This window comes from Mus musculus, chromosome 4 (genome assembly GCF_000001635.26).
Source record: "Mus musculus strain C57BL/6J chromosome 4, GRCm38.p6 C57BL/6J".
Classification (NCBI taxonomy): domain Eukaryota; kingdom Metazoa; phylum Chordata; class Mammalia; order Rodentia; family Muridae; genus Mus; species Mus musculus.
This window is the reverse complement of record NC_000070.6, coordinates 41,989,114-42,014,404: the sequence shown is the minus strand read 5'-3', so window position 1 is coordinate 42,014,404 and position 25,291 is coordinate 41,989,114. Positions and strand designations below refer to the sequence as shown.

Genomic DNA, 25,291 nt, shown 5'->3' with positions numbered 1-25,291 from the left:
GGCGAGGCGGCAGAGGCAGAGGCGGCAGAGGCAGAGGCGGCAGAGGCAGAGGAGGCAGAGGCAGAGGAGGCAGAGGCAGAGGAGGCAGAGGCAGAGGAGGCAGAGGCAGAGGAGGCAGAGGCAGAGGAGGCAGAGGCAGAGGCAGAGGCAGAGGCAGAGGCAGAGGCAGAGGCAGAGGCAGAGGCAGAGGCAGAGGCAGAGGCAGAGGCAGAGGCAGAGGCAGAGGCAGAGAGGCAGAGGCAGGTGGACCTCTGAGTTGGAGGTTAGACCACTACAGAGTGAGTTCCAGGACAGCCAGGGCTACACAGAGAAACCCTGTCTTGAATAACGAAATATGTGTGTGTGTGTGTGTGTGTGTGTGTGTGTGTGTGTGTGTGTGTGTGTGTGTGTGTGTGTATAATTAACTATTAACTTAATTTCTGTCTCTACTACAAGATGTAGGCTCTAAGAATTTTGAAGTCTCTTCATCTACTACTGTTTGGTCACCAATATCTAGTGCAGGACCAATTGTAGTCAATAATTGTGGAAAACCAATGAAGTAAAGAAATGAGAAAAGCAATGTATGCTTTTCTCATGGTGCTGGGGTCCTTTGAAGGATCAGGTATGGAGGTTGTCATGTGTTTTCAAGCTATCTCGGTCACTTTAAGTAGCAGTCTGTATTATCCCAAGTAGCAACTGTTAATAGTACAGGGACAAGTCACTACTGTAAATATTAACTCCCGAGAGGAGTTAAGAAAGATTTATGAGGTGAAAATCACCCCAGGTCCCCTGGAATTATCACCCTCTTACCACTTTCCTCCTGAGCACTGGGCTCTTTAGTGAGCTGAACTAGGAAGGCAGGGATCCTGTCCCAGCTTAGGCTGAGATTGAGACACCCAGCCTGCTCTACTGTGATATTTGCATTTCATACTAAATTTGTCTATAACATTATAAGTTTCACACTCCTACATTTCTGTTATAACATCATAATCATAAAATGACATTTTTGTCTTCTTTTTTGCAAGTCAAACGAGCACTTCCATATATAAACAGAGAAGAGAAATTGCTGGTCATCTCCTTAAATGGTTTGGGGGCTTGCTACAAGGCTGAGGCTTAAGTGTCTGGAAGGAGCCATGTCCTGTGTGGGTTCTCAGCTGTCCTCATGACTTCTGTGTTCCCCTGAGATGATACACGGTTTCGAGGTTGTCCTGTGAAATGTTTACCATATATTATTCCTAACTACTCTTACAAGATTTCTGACAAAAGAAAGCTGTCTCACTAAAGAGTGTGTATAAAGTCCTGCAGGCCTAAGATATAGAATAAAGAGAGCTGAGGAGGAAAGAGAGAAGAGGAAGAGGAGGAGAGAGAGAGAGGCTTTGTAGCCAGTGTCCCCCTTGGAGCAAAAAGGATATGTGCAGAAAGGGGCATCAGGAAGCAACACAGCCCAACACGAACTTCTCTAAAGACCCGGGTCACTTCCAGACATCATGTATGAAGATTTCTAGTAACCATAGACTATGATATGAACTCCTATCACCAGGAAACTGAATCTGTAAGCAAGACAAAGAAACTAATGAATACCTCTCAGACCGGTCAAGGACTGTCTGAAAACTAGCCCAAGGGACCTTGTTAATAGGTTCCTCAATTTTAGGAACCACTGATAGCCTTTAAAAAAGACTCACAAGCTTGAGTCAAGGTCTGGAATGTAAAAGGGAAATTGGGAAACCGCATTTCAGCCGGAGATGTATCTAGGCAAGAACTCAGCCAAAGATGACATTGTCTGAGGCTGGAAAAGAAGCCGCGTTCTCTGTCTGAACAATGCCAAGTCAGTGCATTTCAAGGTTGTCTTGGAGGGACTGTGGCTTTGCTCTCAATACATAGGCTAAATCCTAAATGGCAGGAAAACATGGGTGTTTATGTTGTGGGGTAATGGCAGCTATGTTCAATTCTTGATTGTTTTGTTTTGGAGCTGGTTTTGTCAGTTATGATTGGTCTCTTCCTTTGCACCTGTTTCTTTCTTGAGTTCTCTCTCTTGTCCTCATCTCATGGTTTCTCTCTCATTTCTACTTTTTTATTTCCAGTCCCCTCTCCCTCCCACCTCCTCCTCTTCCCCCCTCTTCCCCCCTCCTCCCCCTCCTCTTTCTTTTCTTTTCTTTTCTTTTCTTTTCTTTTTTTTTTTTTTTTACAATTTTGTAATTAGGTATTTTCCTCGTTTACATTTTCAATGCTATCCCAAAGGTCCCCCATACCCACCCCCCCAATCCCCTACCCACCCACTCCCCCTTTTTGGCCCTGGTGTTCCCCTGTACTGGGGCATATAAAGTTTGCAAGTCCAATGGGCCTCTCTTTGCAGTGATGGCCGACTAGGCCATCTTTTGATACATATGCAGCTAAAGACGAGAGCTCCCGGGTACTGGTTAGTTCATATTGTTGTTCCACCTATAGGGTTGCAGTTCCCTTTAGCTCCTTGGGTAATTTCTCCTCTTTTTTTTTCTTTTGAGACAACATCTCACATGTATATCTGCTTAGCCTCATACTGGCTAAGCTGTCCTTGATGTCTCAAAGACCCACCTGCCTCTGTCTCCTGAGTGTTGAAATCAAATGAAACCAAATCTGCTCTCCTTTTACCTTCTTCTTCTTTTTTTTCCTCTTTATTTTGTTTTTTTCGAGACAGGGTTTCTCTGTGTAGCCCTGGCTGTCCTGGAACTCACTCTGTAGACCAGGCTGGCCTCGAACTCAGAAATTCACCTGCCTCTGCCTACCAAGTGCTGGGATTAAAGACATGAGTCACCAGGCCCAGATCTTTTTACTTCTTAAATATAGCTTTCTATAGCTTTAATAACCATTAAGCTCTTTGTGAGGTTCAAGTTCCAAATCCACGAAAGGATGTGAGTCACGGGAGGGCAAAAGGCTAAAGAAGATGCAAGGAGCTGTAGACAGGCATGGCAGCCTTTATTTACCCAGGTGATGGCTGTCACAGGCCACTAGGCACATGTCTTTGAAGGCAAAGACACATGTAGACCACAACCAAGGTACGTAGACGTAGGCAGGCAGGCCTACAGAGGGACACACAGCCCTACAGATGGACACACAAGCAGGCTGGTGAAGGTACAGGCAAATGCTCTTGATCTCAATGCCATATTCATATAAAAGTGGTGCTCGGCCCAAAGTTGTGCCTTAGTTAGGGTTTTACTGATGTGAACAGACACCATGACCAAGGCAATTCTTATAAAGAAAACAATTAACTGGGGCTGGCTTACAGGTTCAGAGGTTCAGTCCATTATCATCAAGGTGAGAACATGGCAGCATCCAGGCAGGCATGGTGCAGGAGGAGCTGAGAGTTCTACATCTTCATCCGAGGGTTGCTAGGAGAAGACTTACTCCCATGGGGTTAGAATGAGGGTCTCATTTCCCACCCCCACAGTGCACACTTCTTCCAACAAGGTCAATCCTACTCCAACAAGGCCACACCTCCTAATAGTGCCACTCCCTGGGCCAAGCATTCAAATCATCACAAGTAGTTTGATAACAAATTATATCACCATTTACTTTGGGATTCTTGGGTGAGCTAGTGTCCACCATTTTGTGCTGACTCAGACCCCTGGATATATCCACTGTCACTCATCTTGGATCTGTCAGGTATCAGTGATATTTGTTTAAGTATAAGCTGGCCCATCCGGCCCTCTATTCTCAGTAGCACACTCCTTTGTTTTCTAACTCTATGGACAATGTAACTGAAGTACCCAGGCGCCTTTTACTACATTTTCCTACCGAGTCTGTGGTCAAATCATTATCTACATTATTGCTGTCTGTTTCTCTGTCCAGTGTCTTTCAGTTTGGGGTGCTCCCCCTACTTTCTATTTGATAATTTTTTTGCGGGTCTTCCCACATAAAATGAGCTGGGTGTATTCCTTAAATCCTAGTACTCAGGATGCAGGGGCAGGTAGATCTCTGTGAGTTTGAAGCTAGCCTGGGCTACATAGAGAGTTCCAGGAAAACCAGGGCTATATATAGAGACTCTGTCTCAAAAAAAAAAAAAAATTAAACAAACATATGAAAAGTCATGCTCTCCCAGGAGGAAGCATTCCCGCTACCGTCCTTCCTTTCATGGGGTATTTTCATCAGGTAAAGCGTCTTTGCCTCCAAGCCTGATGGCCTAAGTTTGATCTCTGGAACCCACATGGCAGGGGAGAGAAGCCACCTCTGCAGACTGTTGTCAGGCAGTGGGAGTGGGGAAATAAAGGGGCTGGGAGAGAACCCCCGAGCTCTGGGGCTCTGGGTGGATGGACTCAGGGACTACTGTGCACTCTCCACGCCCCTAGGGTGAGCATCAGATTGTGGGAAGCCACGGAACCCCAGTCCTCGGGGGATGGAGAGGGAGCAGTCCGGGTCCCTGGGCTTCACGGAGTCCAGGGATGACAGGTTCTAGGTCTTGGCCATCGCAGGACATTGCTGGACAACGGAGGAAGAGCTGAGAATGGGTGGAGACCCCAAGGGCGGCTCAGTCAGCCCCAGGGCTGAAGGGAGAAGGGGAAAGGGGAAGAAAGAGCTCTGGGTGGTTTCCACTCTGGCGAGAGTCCTTGGTCTAGTGGTGTCGGCTATCGGGAGATTAGATGCAGCTCTTTACGGGAAGGCCTAGTCCATCATTCAAGCACAGTGGGTCTTGATGAGCAGAGACGGTTCATGGTTTTAGAGCTTTATTGTAGAAAGGCAGAGAGAAAGAGAAGGTAGAAAAAGAGAGGCCGGCCATGGCCACGTGGAGAGAAGGGGGAAGGGAGGAAGAGAAGGAGAACTAGAGATGAGAATAAGTGAGGTGTGAGCTTAAGAGAGAGAGGAGGGGCCAAGCAGCCCCTTTTATAGTGGGATGGGCTATCTCGCATTTGCAGGGTAGTTGCGGGGAGGAGCATGCCTGGCTATAGTCAGGTAACTGTGGGGTGGAGTCTAGCCAGAATGCCAGGAGCTTGTGACATTGTCTGCGTGACTGATAGTCACAGGATTATGGAGTTGGGGGCTCCATGGTGTCAGCACCTACGTCTGAGAACATGACTCACTGTTCCATCCCTTGTAGAGTTTTCTACTGAGCCTCCGTGGTAAGCTTGGCTCAACCAGAACACAGGCTGCCTTTCACGTTCCCACAGATTGTCGTCTGGCTTTTACTGGTACACTGCTGGTGTGTGTGCTCCTGTACTCCCAGTAGGTAAATAAAATGTAATTTAAAAAAAAATCTCAAATTCCCACATAAAATGGGATTCTTCCTGCTTCCTTAAAATTTTAGTGTTACCAGGGACACAGAGGAGGGGCTTAAAGCTGGTCAGGATTCGGGTTCCACCCTCAGTGACCTTCAGACCTGCTCCTTTCCAGTTAGTTACACAACAGCACTGCTCACAACAACCAATGGGCTCATCCTATACAGCCATTAAAGAGGACAAGATAAGATGTGCTGTATGTATATGTACAATGAGGCTTTATTCAGCCATGAGGGAGACTGAAACACTACCATCTGCAGGGAAATGAATGGAACTGGAGTTCATACCAAGTGGCATGAGCCAGACCCAGAAAGACAATCATTAAAGGTTTCCTTTCATAAGTGGAGCTCGCACATGCCTATATGGCATGAAAATATAGGCAAAACTACTTTGCAAGAGGAAAGAAACTATCAGGAAGGGGTAAGAGTGACACACAGGGGGGTAATAGGGAATGGATATGGACAACAAACTTGAACAAAAAATGTCATTGAGACGCATGGCTTTGTACAATGAACATGTGCTGATAAACAAAGGAGCCAATGCCATCTTTAGTCCCCGCAATAGCTACTTATATCAACTTCTGTATTTAACCCAATAGCTTCCCCACCTCTTGAAAAAATTCTTGTAGTGTATTGGCACACTCTACTAACCTATAAACTAAGACTATGGGGAGAAGGCTCAGTTGGTAAAGAGCTTGGTGTGACTGAGGGCCTGAGTTCCATTCTCAGCAGCTGTGTAAGGTGTGGTGTTGGGAAGTGGGGACAGATAGTCTAGCTGAATCAGCAAGCTCCAAGTTCAGTGAGAGACCTTGTCACAAAAAATAAGGAAGACAGCTGATACTGACCTCTGCATTTATATACATGAGCATGTTCTCTCTCTCTCTCTCTCTCTCTCTCTCTCTCTCTCACACACACACACACATACACACACACACACACACACACACACACACACAAAGTGAGGTAGGGAAGCATAGGAAATAGTTTAGCAAACGGAGACTCTACTTGGCTTGGGGGATACACAGACCCGTCTTCTATTAACATGCTCAGCAGCTGTCTTAGTTAGGGTTTTACTGCTGTGAACAGACACCATGACCAATGCAAGTCTTATAAAAGACAACATTTAACTGGGGCTGGCTTACAGGTTCAGAGGTTCATCCATTATCACCAAGGCAAGAACATGGCAGCATCCAGACAGGCATGGTTCAGAAGGAGCTCTGAGGGTTCTACATCTTCATTTGAAGGCTGCTAGCAGAATACTGACTTCCAGGCAGCTAGGATGAGGGTCTTATAGCCCACACCCACAGTGACACACCTACTCCAACAGGACCACACCTTCTAATAGTGCCACTCCCTGGGCCAAGCATATACAAACCATCACAGCAGCCTAGGACTCACACCTGCATGTATCATGCACACATCTGAGCACCTAGCAACATGCTAGCAACCGAGACCCTCCCCACCTGCATCAAGTTGCCTGCACAAACTTCTCTCCAAACAATGGACTAATTTCTTTTCCCTTTAACAGCCATCACACATAGACAGTTTCTATTTATATGTACTTCAGTTATACTTAGGAACAAGGGTAGGAGGACCAATGCAGGCTGAGCTAGTTTTGATGCATGTACAACAGGGCAGGCTGTGTCCTCTGAGTGAACAGGGAGAAGCTCCTATTTACCATCTTATGCCTATGCATGTTTGGATGTGCATAAGATTTAAAAATCAGATGCATTGTGGGAAGAGTCGTGTGCAATAGAAGAAAAGGTTATATAATTCAAATATGTCAATCAAAAAGAGAACTATCCAATTATGGCTTGTGGTAAATAGTTACTTTGCTCTTTAAATCCCATAAAAGATGTCCTGGGTGTGAACGTGGTACCCCGAGTGTTCTCTCGTTCATATGGGCTGCTGCCACTTTTATTAGCAGATTTCCCATCTATTCTAGCATCTTGATTTTGAACAGCTTCCTGGCTACTTTTCAGTCCATGTGTGCTTATTTCAATTCCTAGAATATGATGCCAAGAATCTAGAAACACTTGGTGGAGACAGGGACCACTGTTAACACAAGAATGTGATCACATACTGGGACAGGAGAGATGGTTCAACAGTAACAAGCACTTCCTGTTCTTCCAGAAGATCCAGGTTCAGTTCCCAGAACCCGTCACTGCTGTCTGTAAATCTAATGCTACGGGATCTGACACCCCTTTCTGGCTTCCATGAGCTCCAGACGCCCATGTGGTGGGTGAGTAGACAAGGTGAGGTGTCCTGGAACTTGTGTAGGTCAGACTGGCCTCAAACTCATAGAGATCCTCTGACTCGGTGTCCCTGGAGTAAAGGTGTGCACCACCATACTATGTGACAGTACTGATAATAATAGGATGAAAGAGGCCATCATGAGCCTTGAGCCTTGCAAGTTTGACCTACAGAAAGAAACTGAGCACAAGGCCTAGAGAGGTGCACAGATGTTTTAAGGCAGAGTCCTGCCCTCCCCATAGAGAAAAGGATTTTTCCTTCATCTGAAATACTGAGCTTCCCCCGGGGAGCTCAGTAATGGCGATAAAGTTGTTTGTGAATCATAAAGGAAAGCTTCTGAGATGTCTCCATTTAATTGTAAAGAGAAGCAGATGGAAGGCGGGGGTAATTAGGAATAACTGACAGGCTAAAAGGACAGGAGACAATTTGACAATCTCATACATATGTTAAAATCTGAGCTCTGGGGGCTGGCAAGATGGCTCAGCTGGTAAGAGTACTGACTGCTCTTACAGAGGTTCTGAGTTCAAATCCCAGCAACCACATGGTGGCTCATAACCTCCCGTAATGAGATCTGACAACCTTTTCTGGTGTGTCTGAAGTCAGCTACAGTGTACTTATGTATAAAAATAAATAAGTCTTTGGACCGGAGCAAGCAGGGACTGAGTAAGCAGAGTTGACTGGAGCGAGCGGGGCCAACCAGAGTGAGCAGAGGTCCTAAAAATTCAATTTCCAACAACCACATGAAGGCTCACAACCATCTGCACAGCTACAGTGTACTCACATACATAAAATAAATAAATATATAAATAAATAATTTTTAAAAAATCTGAGCTCTACTATCTTAACCCCTTAGGTATCAATTCTTGCTTGTGGTTCAACTAAACAGACCCAGCCACCGCGTCTCCCTGGGCACATTCTGTCCTAACACTTTTCCTGTCACTCATAATCCTGCCCCTCTTTCATGCAGCCTTTGAGGGTTCAGTGTGGACACCTTCTTTTATTTCGGTGTTGTATAGCTGGATTAAGTGCTTAGGAAGGACCTGGATGATTCATGCATGATTAGGATGATGAAGAATATTTTCAGTTAAATAATAATACTGACTCATTGTTGAAGGCAAATTTCTATTGGCCAGAGATAGGATCTGAGCAAGAAGTAATTTTGTATTAACTGTCTAGGACCTAGAGGTCTTCAACATAGAAACCTTACAGACTCGAGGAATTATATGGGCTTACTTCATGTAATTACTTCTATATTAGTTACTATTCTGTTGCTGGGATAAAATATCCTGACAAAAAGGACCTTAGGGAGCTGGGTTGTGGCATATGCCAGTAATCCCAGCACTCGGGAGGCAGAGACAGGCAGATCTCCAAGTTTGAGGCCAGCCTAGCCTGGTCTACAGAGAAAGTTCTAGGGCAGCCAGGACTACACAGAGAAACCCTGTCTCAAAAACCAAACAAACAAGGAAACAAAGGAACCTGGGGAAGAGAGTTTTCAGCCTGTGGTTCCAGAGGATAGACTCCATCATAGTGGGGAAGGCATGGGGGCAGAAGCAGGAAGCTGGCTCATCGCATCTTCATCCACATGTAGGGGAAGGGAGGAGAAAGAAAGATGGGGCGGGAACAGGCAGAAGTGGAATTGGGCTCAAAGTAAGCTCTCAGTGAGGTACTTCCTCCTGTTAGGAACCTTGGAAAGGCTCCATAGCTCCCCCGAAAGCACCACCGCCTTGGGACCAAGTGTTCAAATAGGGAGCCTTAGGGGAACCTCCTTCAAACCTCAGAGCTGTGCTCCGGTGGCTCCACCTTATGGAAGCCAAAAGAATATGAAGACAAACCCAAGGATTCCCCAAGCGGCAAAGAACCCTGTACAATCTTAAATGCCTCTTTGACATATACGGCAAAGTTGTTCATTCAGTTTGCTTTCTGTTTTTTTTTTAAAATCCATTAATTTATTCACTTTACATCTCAGTTGCAGCCCCCTCCTTCTTTTCCTCCCAGTCCCACCCTTAAAAATCCCTCCCCCATTACCCCTCCCCTTCTCCTCAGACAAGGGGAAGCCCCCTTGAATACCATCCTACCCTGAAACCTCCAGTCCCACAAGGACTATCGCTTTCCGTTTTTTTTTTCTCATTTGTTATTTTTTAATGCATTTTTATTTTTTGTGTATGAGTGTTTTGTCTCAGTGCATATATGTGCACCACATGCATGCCTGGTGCCCTCAGAAGTCAGAAGAAGGCGTTAGAGTCCCTGGAACTAGAGTTATGAGCATATGTGAGCCACCATGTGGATGCCAGGAACTGAACCTGGGTCCTCTACAAGAACATCCAGTGCTCTTGACTGCAGGGCAATCTCTCCAGCCCCCTCATTTGTTATTTACTGGGATCTCACCTGGATATTCTGTCATCTCAGTCAGACACGGGCGAGCCTAACAAGAGTCTGCAGTGCATATAAGAACCACAGTGATAAAGAGCAGTTGTCTCCCCACGACACGAGCTGAGGCCAGAGGTGGCAAGTAACTGCCATAAAAATAATATCTGGACACAAAATCTAGGCAACCTTTGTTTGCTGCCCCTGTCTTCTCTCTCTCTCCCTCCCTCCCTCCCTCCCTCCCTCCATCCCTTGTCCTCCTCCTCCTTCTCCTCCTCCTCCTCCTCCTCCTCCTCTGCCTCCTCCTCGTCCTCCTCCTCCTCCTCTGCCTCCTCCTCCTCCTCCTCCTCCTCCTCCTCCTCGTCCTCCTCCTCCTCCTCTGCCTCCTCCTCCTCTTCTTCTTTTGAGACAATGTTTCTCTGCATAGCCTTGGCTATCCTGGAACTCACTATGTAGACCAGGCTGGCCTAGAGATCCACCTGCCTCTGCCTTCTGAGTTCTGGTTTTAAAAGCGTGTGCCACTACACCTGGCTCTTTATTGTAAAAGGTTTGCATTTTATTTAATTAAGAAGAGCATTGTATCCTTACACAATCATGTTCCTTGTGTAGTTCTAAAACCACAAAAATCAATCTGCAATTATAAAATCCTTCAATATTTTATTACAGTTGTGGTAAGATCAGGTGAGCACCAACACAATGTTTCTCTTACAAAACAAAACTCAAAAAAAAATTCAAGATTTACCTCTCCAGGGGAAGGGACACTTGTGCACCGGGTCCTCCTGGATTCTGGGACTCCCTCACATCAAGAACCATTGCCAACCTTTGGGACCCACCTTCAACAGACCCAGAAACTATCTATGCCTTTGCAGGGCAGAAACAGGATCATCAAGCGAGCTCTCAGCTCTGAGTAGAATGCATTAAGCACCTCCCAGCGAATGCCCCTGCTCACTGAAGCTGGAATCTGCAGAGAAGAACCAGCACAGCTGGATTCGAGGGCAAGCCTGGGCTCACAGAACCACAGCACCAGTGGTGGCTTTTTGAATTTTTTTTTTCCGGACTAAATTTAATTCCATCTGAAACCTCAACCTACACACGGGCATGGGCAGAGAGACTTCAGTAGAAGTCCTGTAATAATTCTGGTTCAAAAATCTTTCATCATTTTGGCAATGGCAGTCATAAAGAAGTTTCTATTTCGAGGAGCTGAGGTCAAGGGTCAGGTGAGCCCCTATGGTGCCTCCTGCTGCTTGGTCCTAATGCATTGTGGGAAGTGGTAGAGTGGGGTAAAGGAATCACTGGCTTTCCCTTACTGCGGGATAAGAAAAGAGGAGTCACAAAGGTAAATATTGGGATGTTAGCAGCTCGAGAAGGCAATCTTGAAAGTTGTTTATGTAGCAGCTCTACCTTTGGAATGCACAGAGTTGCGCCAACCCTTGTCAGTGTGCACAGTCTTTGAGAGCTCTTCTCTGGAAAAAATTGGTGTTCAAAGCCCACACTGGACACTTGGCGGTGAACACGTGGGAAGGAGCTGAATAGCATAGCAAGGCTTTGAAAATTGAGCTGACATGGAAGCTCAGCTCGCAGAAGGCCACTTAGAACTTAGAGCCTGAATCCAGCTGGATCTATTGTCTGCTAAAGCTAAAATACCAACATCATTAGTAGGATTTAAGTAAGACTTGAAGATCCATAGAATAACATTCAAAATGTCTAGGATCAAGGCAGTTATTCAGAATATGAAAAAACAGAAAAATCTCTGGTAGAAAAATATGTGTAACAATGCCAAGGATAGCCAAATACTGAAGATTCTCATAGAAAGTTAGAGTGAATGAAACAGAAGGAAAATAGAAAATCCATGAGATGAACTAGGTTTAGCTGGGTATGGTGGCACACCTTTAATCATAGCACTGGGGAAGTAGAGGCAAGTGGATCTCTGAGTTTGAGGCCAGTCTGGTTTGCATAGTGAGTTCTGGGATAGACAGGGCTACATAGAGAGACCTTGCCTCAAAAAAAATTTTTTTTCTAAAACCTTCTCAATTTAGAAAGCTTAAAATACCCAAAACAGGAATAAATACAAAGGACTTTACCCCCAGACACCTAATAATCAAAGTGATGAAAGACAGAGACACAGAAGAAGTTCTGAAAGTAACCAGAACAAAAAGCAACATATTCATGAAGCAGAATAAAATTTCAGTGATTATAGATTCTCATGAGAAACCATGACAACCGGAAGAAAGTGGAACAATACTTTTCAAATGCTGAAAAGGAAATAATTACCCAGACGGAATTCTGTAACTACTGAAATATTCTTCAGACTGAAGGTAAAAGGAAAATGAAGAAACTGTTACTGGAAGACCTTATCTGTGGTTATTGCTTAAGAGAGAAAGAGTAGCCGAAGGGAACTTAGAACGTTAGGAAAGAAAGAACAGGTACCTTTCCTCTGCAACCGAACGCTTGGTCACTGACAGCAGAGACTGGAAGTCTTGTAACAGCTCTGTTCCTCACTGTGTGGTCAAATACCCAATACAAGCAACATGTGACGGGCATATCTTGTCTCACAATGTGAGCATGCAGTCCGCCAGGGCATAGAAGGGACATGAGGTGTCTGGTCACCTGGATGCCTGCACTCAGGAAGCAGAGATGGGGATGTTGCCACCCTGTCCTCTTGGATTCGTCTGGCAATGGTGCTGTTCACAATCAGGATGTGTTTTTCCCTCTTTGGTCAAACCTTTCTGGAAGGTACCATTGTAGACACATTCCAGATGTGATTCTTATCCAATCAACTTGATGACAAAGACAGCTTATCACAAGTACCTAATATTTTATTTCACAGTGCTGGGAATTGAACTCAGGTCCTCACACATGCTGGAAAAGTGACCTGCACCAGGCTCCATCCCCAGGCCATGATGAGGTTTTCAGTGTATGTGGGTGTAATATATAAGACAGCAACATAAGAGGGGAGATACACCAAACCATATAATAGTAAGGTGGTTTTCCTAAAAGAACATAACTTTTAAAAGGAAGAATGTTGGAGGAATCATATCCAATTGTGAGACTTCCTATAAAATATAGTGATCTACATAATGTAGTAAAAGAGAAAGACCCATTAGCGAGACATATAAGAGAAGATCTACACAGTACAGTAGCTAATATTTGAATTTCTGTATCAGAGAAACTTTACAAAGATCTTTTTTCATCAAGTGGTGTTGATTGTGACATCCTTATACAAAAGGTCAACTACATCCTAAACCTCACATCACATATAAAACTGATTTATAGTGGGTCCCAGTGTCACAGTGCTTGTCTGGCCTGCTGGAGGCCTGCGTTAGACTCCTAACCCAGACAGAGAAACACCACCTTCCCAAACAAAAAAACTCAAGCTGGCTGTAATTGAAATGTGACACATAAAACTATAATGCTTTTAGAAGAAAATCCTTGTGACCATGAATCAGGATAGAACTCTTAGATGTGATACTGAAAGTATAAATGGACCAGGAAAAATATTAGATTTCATCAAAATGAAAAAAAATCTGCCAAAGATACCATTTTTTAAAAATGAAAGAAAGCAAGAAGAGGGGAAAGTAAAGAAATGGTGAAGCAGTTAAAAGTGCTTGCTGCTGTTCAGAGACATGAGTTTAATTCCTAGAACCCATGCCAGGTGGCCTATGATTGTCAATAGCACAGCTGGTGGCCACATTCCAGTGCCCCCACACATAAGCACACATCCACATGTAGACACACACCCCTATGCATAATTTAAAATGATAAGAATAAGAATCAATGCAAAGAAAAGCTATAGTTGGCAGGAAATGATTGTAAATCAAACAAAGTATTTATTTCCAGAATATACTTCACTTATTTAAAAATTTAAAGTTAGTGTAAGTCTCTGGTGAGGTTTAGCTACCGAGGACCCCCTGAGTGAGCCACATGGATCTGGGGATCGATGCTAAAGCAAGAGGTATTTATTGTTCCTGTGCACTGGGGTCATCCTGCACCTGAAGGAGAGGCAATAACCTCAGGCAGCCCATTCAGCAAGTTTTTATACAGTTTCCAGGGGGCAGAATGGAGCACCAGCAACTAGGCACAATATGATTGGCAGAACAGTGTGACTTTTAAATTGATTGGTCTCTGCAGGTGACCAATGGTTGGTCCCCCCTCCCTTCTGGAGGGGAGGGGTGCCTACATGCTTCATGACCTCTCTCTTCCAGGGGGAGGGGTGCCTGGTGGAATTTTCCAAAGGTCCTGAGCTGACCTCTTTATCCCCCCCCACCCCCTTTTTTCTTGTGCATGTTTCAATCCCGAAGCTATTGCTGGTATTCTGATTTCTTATACTCCTGGTCTTCTGTATCTAGTTCTTTGTATCTCTGCTTTAAGATCAGTAGCTGGACTGTACCTATGCATTCCTTAACAAAAGTGGCCAAGCAGTTGCAAATGTAGGGGCCAAAAGTCAGAAGTAAAATCAAGATGACTAAGAAGCCTAATAGGGAGGAGATCAGGGTGGTAACCCAAGGAGAATTGTTAAACCAGGATTCAAACCAACCTTGGGTTTTCTTTCTTTCTCTCTTCCACTTGGCTAGTCCTTCTTTCACCTTGGCCCAATGCTTCACACCTCTAGGTAGCACAGAAAAAGTGGTTGGCCCCCTAGCACTAATGGGCCTGCTGCTAGCTTCTCCCATCTCGAGGTCACACATATATGGGGGTTTCTTGCAAGAAACTTCTCAAATTTGAGTATCCTCACTCTAAGCCCCACCCTCCAAGGCCAATTCTGAGACACAGTTCAGATTTACATATCCCACATCCCCCACATTTGGGCAATCCCTCCCAGTGGACACCCCAGGGGTCAAGGCCCACTGCTAAATCACAGAGATCAAAGACAAGGTCCAGCCACCAGATACAATGTGGGTGTTCCTCTGTTGTGGACCAAGTCACATCCCTAGTGGCTGAGAGAACCTGCCAAGTCACCCCAGTAGGGTTGTGGGGGCTGCTGAGACTCAGCACTGGAAGATACACCATGGCCATCTCAAGGTTTCTTTGGCCTTGCAGAAGGGGGTTGCTTGGGTGTTTGGCTGCTATCCAGTTGGCATCAGGCACAGGTGCTGGTCTGACATGAACCCAGGAAGTTACTCCATCCACTTTAATGGAGGTCTGGGTGGTCAACAACACCAGGAACAGCCCTCTCCACTTTGCTTCCAAGTTTTCAGCATGATGTCCCTTAACATATACCCAATCTCCAACTTGGAGTACCTGTGTTATACAGGGCACTAAGTTTAGGCCACAATTTCTGATGGGTGATCTGGAAAGCTTGCAATCAAGCCATAAGATTCTCGTCAGTCTGCAAAGTCACTCTGAGGGAATCAAGAGTGGGGGTCAAGGGAGTGGGAGTCCCATACAGGATCTCAAAAGGGGTCAGGTTAAAATGGTAGGGGGTATTCCGGGCTCGGAACAGGGCCAGGAAAAGGAACACCACTCAGTCAGTGCCAGTCTTCAAGGTCAATTTAGTCAAAGTCTCTCTTAAGGTTCTATTTATTTTCTCTACCTGCCATGAGTTCTGGGGACAGTATGCACAACGGTGCTTCCAATTAGTCCCCAATGTCTCTGCCAATCCCTGACTTACCTTAGAGACAAAAACAGAACCATTGTCTGATCCAGTTACCTTGGACACTCTGAATCTCTGGAAAATTTCCTCTCATATCTTCTTGGCTACCATGGTAGCTGTTTCCTGCTTGGTGGGGAAAGCCTCAACCCATCCATAGAAAGTATCTACAAACACTAGAAGGTATTTGTAACCATATTTTCCTGGCTTAACTTCTGTAAAATTGACTTCCCAGTATACTCCAGGCCTCTCTCCCCTAGGTCTTCTGCCCTGTTTACCCTTGGCCACATAAGCATTCACTTGCTGGCATACCGTACACTGTTCTCTCTAGCCTAAAACCTGAGGTCCATTACATAGACTTTAGATCCCTTGACTGCTTGGATGAGCTCCTTATCTCCTAACTGAGTCCATCTGTGCATTTGGCCTAGTAAGTCTTTTGCTTGCTTTCTAGGGGGTATAATTTTCCTTCTTGTGTGCACCATTGCCCTTCCTTCTCTAGGTAGTAGTTGGTAGGGTGAGTAGCAATCTGAGTCCTTTCTTTTCCAGTATATTCTAAGTGAGGCCATTCTTTAGTCCAGTCCCATTTCCCAGTGGGTGTCTCTTGCAGGCCCATAATCTGGATAGGCTCCTGCATAGCCACTTCTCAAGCCTGGTAATTGCCTCGGGCCTCTCTCTTGGTATATAGCCCCATGGTTGTGGGCTGTGGCAAAGCCATACCTGCTATCCATGTTGATGTTAATCTTCTTGCCAGCCCCAAGTTCCAAGGCTTTAATAAAGGCAATTAGCTCTGATTTCTGCGCTGACATGCCAGGGGTAGAAGTTCCACCCAGATGACCTTTGTGCCGTCCACCATGGCAGCACCCACTCATCTCTGACCAGCATGGAGAAAACTGCTCCCATCTGTAAAGCAGGTCGCCTTGGCGCCCCACAGGGGTCAATCAGGGAGGTCTTTCCTCCACCCATAGGCTCTCCTTTTGGGCCAGTTAGTTGTGGCCCATCGAGCAGGAAATGTATCTGGGCCCCCACCTTGGAGAGTAAGTCTTGCCCCAACAGAGGGTAGGGACAGTAAATAAGTGGGATACCTGGCCCATCCTAATGTCCACTGTTCTTTGGTTATATACATCTTGGTACCAGTAGCTTCTTGGACTCAGGTTTTTTGCTGGAGACTGGCCCATCAGCTTGGAGGAGGACTGAGTGTTGGGCCCCTGTGTCCATCAAGAATTGAGTGGGTTTCCCCTCCACTCTGAGTTACCCTGGGGAGGGGATCTGAACCCCATCCTCCCTAGACACTGTCTTCCCCCAGGGCTAATGCCTTTGCTGTTTTCCCAAGACCTGGAATTTCCCACCTCCAGCTTCCATTTGTTAGGGCACTCTTGGGCCCAGTGGCCTCTCTCCTTGCAATATGTGCACTGTGCACTGGTCCTCTTCAAGGGCTTTTCTGTCTCTTTTCTCTGCTTTTCCTAACTACTATAGCCAGGACTCTATAGATTCCTTCCCTGTCACTTTCCTTCCTTCCTTCCTTCCTTCCTTCCTTCCTTCCTTCCTTCCTTCCTTCCTTCCTTTCTTCCTCACTCTCTTTCTCTCTCTCTTCCTTCCTTTCTATCAGTAAGTATATTTTTAAAATTTCAAAGTACCAAAAACTCTTTGAAGTTAAACATTAAGAAAATGCTAATTTCGAGCACAGTGAGAAAAATTATCAATAGAACATGATTTTAACATTTTCAACTGTTGATATTCAACAAAAGAATAGTTATTTTTTTAAGATATACTTTGCTGTTATGTCTTCCTTTTCAGTTCTGATTTTGTTAATTTGGATACTGTCTCTGTGCCCTCTACTTAGTCTGGCTAACGGTTTATCTATCTTGTTGATTTTCTCAAGGAACCAGCTCCTGGTTTGGTTGATTCTTTCTATAGTTATTTTTCTTTCTATTTGGTTTGATTATTTCCTGCTGTCTACTCCTCTTGGGTGTATTTGCTTCTTTTTGTTTTAGAGCTTTCATATGTGCTGTCAAGCTGCTAGTGTAAGCTCTCTTCAGTTTCTTTTTGGAGGCACTTAGAGCTATAAGTTTTCCTCCTACCACTGCTTTCATTGTGCCCCATAAGTTTTGGTACGATGTGTCTTCATTTTAATTAAATTCTGAAAAGCCTTTAATTTCTTTATTTCTTCCTTGACCAAGTTATCATTGAGTAGAGTGCTGTTTAGCTTCCATGTGTGTGTGTGATTTCCCTTGTTTTTGTTGGAATTTAAGACCAGCCTTAGTCTGTGGTTATCTGATAGAGTGCATGAGATTATTTCAATCTTCTTTTATCTGTTGAGGCCTGTTTTGTGGCTAATTATATGGTCAGTTTTGGAGAAGGTACCATGAGGTGCTGAGAAGAAGGTATGGTCTTTTGCTTTAGGATGAAATGTTCTATAAATATCTGTTAGATCCATTTGGTTCATAACTTCTGTTACTTTCACTGTGTTTCGGTTTAGTTTCTGTTTCCATGATCTGTCCATTGCTGAGGGTGGGGTGTTGAAGTCTCCCACTATTACTGTGTGGGGTGCAATGTGTGCTTTGAGCTTTAGTAAAGTTTTTTTTTGTTTGTTTTTGTTTTATGAATGTGGGTGTCCTTGCATTTGGAGCATACATGTTCAGAATTGAGAGTTCATCTTAGTAGATTTTCCCTTTGACCAATATGAAGTGTCCTTCCTTATCTTTTATTGATAACTTTGGTTGAGAGTTGATTTTTATTTGATATTAGTGTGTTTCTTGGGACCATTTGCTTGGAAAATTGTTTTCCAACCTTTTACTCTGAGGTAGTGTCTGTCTTTGTCACTGAGGTGGGTCTCCTGTATGCAGCAAAATGCTGGGTCCTGTTTATGTATGTTAGTCTGTTAGTCTATGTCTTTTGGGGGGAATTGAGTCCATTGATGTTAAGAGATATTAAGGAAAAGTGATTGTCACCTCCTGTTATTTTGTTGTTAGAGATGGAAGTATGTTTATGTGGCTATCTATCTTCTTTTGGGTTTGTTGAAAGATTACTTTTCCAGGGTGTAGTTTCCCTCCTTGTGTTAGTGTTTTCCATCTATTATCCTTTGCAGGGCTGGATTTATGGAAATATATTGTATAAATTTGGTTTTGTCATGGAATATCTCTATGGTAATTGAGAGTTTTGCTGGTTATAGTAGTCTAGGCTGGCATTTGTGTTCTCTTAGGGTCTGTATGACATCTGCTCAGGATCTTCTAGCTTTCATAGTTTCTGGTGAGAAGTCTGGTGTAATTCTGATAGGTCTGCCTCTATATGTTACTTGACCTTTTCCTCTTACTGCTTTTAATATTCTTTCTTTGTTTAGTGCATTTGGTGTTTTGATGATTATATGATGGGAGGAATTTATTTTCTAGTCCATTCTATTTGGAGTTCTGTAGGCTTCTTGTATGTTCTTGGGCATCTCTTTCTTTAGGTTAGGGAAGTTTTCTTGTATAATTTTGTTGAAGATATTTACAGGCCCTATAAATTGGGAATCTTCTCTCTTGTCTTTACCTGTTGTTCTTAGGTTTGGTCTTCTCATTGTGTCCTGGATTTCCTGGATATTTTGGGTTAGGAACTTTTTGCTTTTTGCATTTTCTTTGACTGTTGTGTCAATGTTTTCTATAGTATCTTCTGCACCTGAGATTCTCTCTTCTATTTCTTGTATTTGGTTGGTGATGCTTGCATCTATGGCTCCTAATTTCTTTCCTATGTTTTCTAAGTCCAAGGTTGTCTCCCTTTGTGATTTCTTTATTGTTTCTAATTCCATTTTTAGATCCTGGATGGTTTTGTTCATTTCCTGTACTGGTTTGATTGTGTTTTCCTGTAATTCTTTAGGGGATTTTTGTGTTTCCTCTTTAAGTGCTTCTACCTGTTTACCTGTGTTCTCCTGTATTTCTTTAAGGGAGTTATTTATGTTCTTCTTAAAGTCCTCTATCACCATCATGAGAAGTCAATTTAGATCTGAATCTTGCTTTTCCAGTGTGATGGTATAAAAAGTTAAAGTTCAATAAAAGAATATAAATAATTCAATTTTAATGAGTCAGATTGTTTAAATTGTATGTGCATGAGTGCTCTGTCTGCAAACATAGCACTTGATCAAAGAGCAGGCATGGATGCCAGTTAAGCACATGAAAAGATGCACAGCATCCATTAGGAAGGAACAGGATAGGAAGTGTTCCAAGTACCAGTTACAAATACTGGCAATTCTTTTTATTCTCTGACCCCAAAGAGCAAAATATTTTCAGCCTGGCAAAGCCCTCTCTCAAGTGAAAAAAATCTGGATTTAACATGTCTGACTTAGGCCTGGAGAGGTTAAGAGCACTTGCTGCTCTTGGAGAGAGGACCCAGGTTCAGTTCCCAGGACTCACATGACAGCTTACAACCATCTGTAACTCCAGTTCCAGGGGACCCAATGCAGTGCCCTCTTCTGGCCTCTGTGGGTACCTGTATGTACACTGTGCACATACAGACAAACAAGGAAACACACACATTTTTTTTTTAATCTGACTTAATTGCAAGTTACACAATTAGGTAAATCTGATTTAAAATCTGTGAAATCCATTTAATGAACAGGGCTTCTCCATTATTCCTTGTACATCTTAAATGTGGAGAAGGGGACTGAAGAGATAGCTCAGCGGTTAAGAGCACTGACTACTCCTTTAGAGTCCTGAGTTCAATTCCCTGCAACCACATGGTGGCTCACAACCATCTGTAATGGGATGCCCTCTTCTGGTGTGTCTGAAGATAGCTACAATCTATTCATATAAATAAAACAATAAATCTGTTTTTAAAAAATGTGGAGAAGGATGACCCTCTGGTCTGCTGGTTGATCTAGCTACCCAATACAGAACCTCAAAGCATACTGTCCAGAGGTGGGGGGTTCTTTTTCTGACTCAGACTAGAAATTCCCTTTCACAAGTAGTCAAACCACAAATCTCTGCTTAGAACTGTAATAGGCTATGGATCAGCAAGGAACAGCCAGCCACCTCTGCCCTGGCCCCCTGCGTTGCCTGCACCCCCCCCACCTCTCCAACTTCCACCCCTCCAGCCCCTACACGCACGCGCACAGGCATGCGCACTGCCCTAGGAAACTAAGAGCAGTCTTTGAAATATGCAGAACATCTAAAACAATGAATATCTTTTTAGTATATCTGCAAGTATCTAATCAAACTTACTTAGTGGTGAAAGGAAATAAAACTTGAGACCTGTGATTCATGTAATGTATGTCAAATAGCCCAAAGAGTTGTTTGTGAGCTTTGAAACCTGGGGCTGAGAACATAGCACAACAGACCAGGACATGCCTGGGCAGGCCCATCGCCTCCCTATCTCCCACCCCTCTGACCTAAGTTAAATGTTACAGGCTGCTAATGTTTAAATGGACCAATCATGTGAAACCGCGCCAATTCCTCCCCCAGCCCCACTCCTTTTCTATAAAAACCCCTAGCTTCCAAGCCTTGTGGTTGAATCCACTGTCTCCTGTGTGAGATACGTTTCGACCCGGAGCTCCGCCATTAAAATACCTCGTGTTGTTACATCAAGGTATTGTGTTCTATTTGTGATTCTTGGATGCACGCCAAATCGGGAGTTGAGTGGGGGTTTCCCCACTAGGTTCTTTCAGTGGGAAGTCATTAATTTCTAATTTCTTTTAACAAAGCAACCAAAAAGGTAGCAGTTGACTGACATCCTGGACTCAGTATGTTCTGATTCATTTAAAAGGTCAGGAAGGCTGAGGCAGGAGGATGGTTTAGCCTGAGAGCTCAAGGACAGCCTAGCAGTACAGTACAGACCTTGCCTCAAAAAGGGAGCTGCTTTTGCACCTGGGTCCACAGGGACCTGGAGTAGGATGAACCTCTGGCATCTCCACCCCATTTGGTGTTCTGTCTTCCTGTCTCCATTACTTAGAGTCGGACCCCTGATTGGTTCTGCATAGATTACCTAATCTGTTTACCTAACCTATCTTTGTTCTAATTGACATCTCCAGGGCTTTACTGCCTCTGTCTGTTAACCCAGGCCTAGTCCTGGAAGCGTCTAGCCTCTGTACAATTTAATCTAGGCCTAAAAGATTTTCAGCCCCTGAGACTTGTTACTGAAAGCTCACCCTTTCTACTTCTTACTAAACTCTAGGTGGGCTGGTTCAACTCAGCTGTTCTGGCTCAAACGCCTCTCCAAGCTGACTGATTCAATCTGCCTTCTCTCTCTCAGCCTCTCCTGAATTGCTCTGCTTGGCCTTATACTAACTCTGGCAATAAGTTCTAATCTTCTGGTTCCTTCTCATTCTCTGGCGCATTCTGTCTTCGCCTGTGTCTAGCTTGTTCTCTCTCTGCACCCTGTCTGTAAAACTCCTCCTTCTCCTCTCCCTCTGCACTGCTCCCTCCTATGTTACCTCTCTTTCCTCTGTGCTTCTGAGAGTTGGGCGTATCCCGTTCTCTCAAATCTTTCTCTTGATTCGTCACTTTGTCTGCCACTCAATTAAACATCACTTTCAAACCTGGGTGCTTCCTTCTACAAACTAACTTTACCTTCGATGTTGGGGATGAAAGGTGTGTACCAAGGACATGTCTATACTCCAGCCAGAGGGATTAAAGGTGTGTGTTAAGGACTGAACCACATCACAACTAGAAACAGGGCTTTTCAGTAAATCACACATCTTGGAGTTCTCACTGTGATCAAAAATCCTGCAACAAACAGCTCCTAGCATTCCAGGAAGTTATGTCTTTGGGCAAATGGGGCTTGCAGGCTAGAGACATTTCTGCTTTACAGATAAACACAGTAAGTTGAAACACAACTTAAGCAATCATACATACCTGGCTATAAAACAAATGTTTCTTAAACTGTCCCCTTCCCCATAAAACAGACGACACAAAGCAAATTCAACACCATCTTAGCTGCTGTGTTTGGGTCCATGGTCCTATTGCACCTAGGGTCTGTATTGATATCTGAGGCTGTGTTACCACTAAGGACCATGCAGTTATCCCTGGTTCAAGCTGCCACCTAAGTTCATGTTGATTTCCAGGTACTGTATTGAGCTGGCCCTGCCCCTTGCCTAGGCAGTACAGTAGAGCTGGCCCTGGTGGCAAAGGCATGAGCCAGCCCTGAGTGCATGAACACCAAAGATCTAGCCCTCCCCTCATCTGCCTTGTGGTGGTGGGAGTACAGATAAGAATCCCTCTGCCAAGGTCATGAGAGTGGAAGAGCTGGTCCCATCTCTCACCAGATGTAGCACTCAGGAGAGGGGGCACACATCTCCCCTGGGCAGCACAGTAGAGCTGGCCCTGACCCTACCTATGGCACTTGGGTGAGCTAGCTGGGTCAATGCTGGAGATCTGGCCCTGGGGTGTGGGTGTGAAACACCCGGCTGACTGACCAACTCAGCCACTATCCAGGCCCAGATCCAGGGCTTTGAGTTGGCCCATCCAACAACTACAGCATCTATGACCTGCTGGAGTGTGTGAAGGGGCAGCTTCTGTGGTGAGAATTTTGTGTGTGTGTTCTGTTTTTTGTTTGTTTGTTTTGTTTCCTTGTGGGAGAAGTTGCAAGGGCAGGGGGTGAGATGTTTTATTGTTTGTTTCATTATTTCTTTTTTTTTTTGTTTTCTTTGGGGAGGGAGGTGTAAGGGTAGATATGGAGGGATGGAGAGATGAGTGGGAATCAGATGCATGATGTAAAATTCACAAAGAATCAATTTAAAAATCTTAAAAAGAGAGAAATATCAAAAGATACGTCTTTGGTTTCTGTTGAGGTGTGTTTGATTATTTATAGACAGTGACTTCCTGCCATATTCTCACATCACGAAAGGATATACTTAGTGTTCCTGAGCCTTGGGTATATGGACACTAATCCTACCCTTGAGGAAGAAACTGTCACCTTATGCTAGGGATGCAGGGATGCAAGTTGAAGTTGCCAGCCCTCCTGCCTGAGGAATTCCCCCTCAGGACTTAACAAGCACCCAGGATATTGGCTTGAATTAAAGAAAAGTATTTCAGATAAGTCTTAATCAATCAAAAGGAGAAGATGCACTGAAAGAGACCCAGGGTAGCCATTGGAGAAGAGAGTACACAAGTGCCTTAGCTACAGTTGTACGCATGGTTTTGGTGCCCTTGAAGTGGCACTTGAGGACAACAATCTACATCGAAGACAGAATTGAAAGTCGTTGGTAGGTACACATATTTCTTTACTGAAGCAGGCATTTTAGTAGCAGTGAGATGCATTTGAGGCTATATCAACAACTAAGATCTACAACTAAGACTTTAAGAAGTGTTTGCATACTCAATTTCTGACAGAAAGTGTTAGGTCTCTGAGGCAGCTTAAAGGGACAGGAGGCAGAAAAGAGAAGGAGCCCTAGCTGCAGCCCGGACTGCGTTTATCCGTGCACAGCGAGCTTCCTCAGGGAAGCTGGAGACTCTCCCAGAGGAAAACAGATGGCTGTGACCCTTTGTATGGTTTTTGTTGTTTCGGTCTTAGACATTAGCCATTAGCTGTTCTAAGAGTCACATTTGTAATATTTTTAGAAGTGAAGTATAGTGTAGGTTCGTTTTGTTTTGTTTTGTTTTGTTTTTGCACAGGCCAACTGCAGTCAACTGTCAAAATTCTTGACTCTGTCAGCAAGTGACATAAACCACTCCAGAGGGTCAGGTTATCTCTATGTGTTTTCTGTCTGTCTCTGTCTCTCTGTCTGTCTCTGGGTCTGTCTGTCTCTGGTGCCCTTAATCTTTCCCTGTTTTTCTATCCTGTCTCAGAATCTACATAAACTCTATCTGTTAATCCAGCACACTGAATTTTCAACAGGAATTTTGAGAAGACATGGACGTGTAATAACTTCCCCTCCTCCTCTTCCTCTTCTTCTTCCTTCTCTAGCTTTGGACTGAAGCTGGATCCTGGTACAGGCAAGCACCACTTAAGGTTTTTGCACGGAACTTTCTTCAGTCGGGCATACCAGCATCTGTCCATCTCTGTTTGACCTTCCATCTGCAAAGACTCTTAGAAAAACATCAGTAATCTGTTCTTGGACCACTGCAGTCAAGGGCATAGTTTATACTTCACATGTCACTCTGGTCTCTTAGAGAAGACAATTCATTTCTTATTTGTTTGTTTTGGTTTTTGCGACAGCATCTCTCTACATAGCCAGGCTAGTCCCAACTGTTGACTTGGGACCCAGAACAACAGAACTGCACACATGTTTGGGTAATAGTCTTGCAGATCAAGCTTGAAAAAGTTTCTAGGCTGCCTGCCCATTTTCTTTTCCTCTTAAAAAATAGTTCTGATTTTTTGTTTTAGTTTTTCTGAATTATGCTTGTTTGGGACTGAGCCACTCAAACATTTACAGGGGTATTTAAAATGTCTCGGGGGTTTAGTTATAATAAATTAAAGCTTTTACAAGAACTCATGTAAAATGTTTACATAAACTGTGCATCCATTTCTCTTAAGTAAATTGGGATTGATGGGGCATATAATAAACGTTTTATTAACTTTGCCATAAATGTCAAGACTGTTTTCTAATGTGACTGTGCCATTTTAAATCCTCCATAGAAACACAAGAATTTCAGCAGCTCTGTTCTCCCTGAAAGTTGACATTTTCTTTCTTCCTTTCTTTCTTTCTTTCTTTCTTTCTTTCTTTCTTTCTTTCTTTCTTTCTTTCTTTCTTTCTTTCCTTCCTTCCCTCTTTCCTTTTTTCTCTTCTTTTTATAAAACCCGTTTTATTATTATTATTTTATTTTCTGTGTATGAGTGTTTTGCCTGCATGTATGTTGGTGTGCCATGTGTGTGCCTGGCGTCTACAAGAACTAGAATAGAGTATTGGATCCCCTGTAAGTTAAGTTATAGATGGCTGTAAGCCTCCTTGTGGTGCTGGA

General features: G+C 44.1%; 1 long non-coding RNA gene across 2 annotated transcripts; it reads left to right on the top strand.

The window, feature by feature from the left end:
- Nucleotides 1-3,977: 3,977 nt before the first annotated feature.
- Gm36562 lies at nucleotides 3,978-24,919 on the top strand. 2 transcript variants are annotated; one of them, XR_003955199.1, is made up of 3 exons: nucleotides 3,978-5,176; nucleotides 7,358-7,479; nucleotides 24,297-24,919. It is a non-coding gene; the product is annotated as a predicted gene, 36562 (long non-coding RNA). The 2 variants fall into 2 exon arrangements; XR_003955198.1 differs by having other exon boundaries at nucleotides 7,234-7,479.
- The last annotated feature ends 372 nt before the right edge of the window (nucleotides 24,920-25,291 follow it).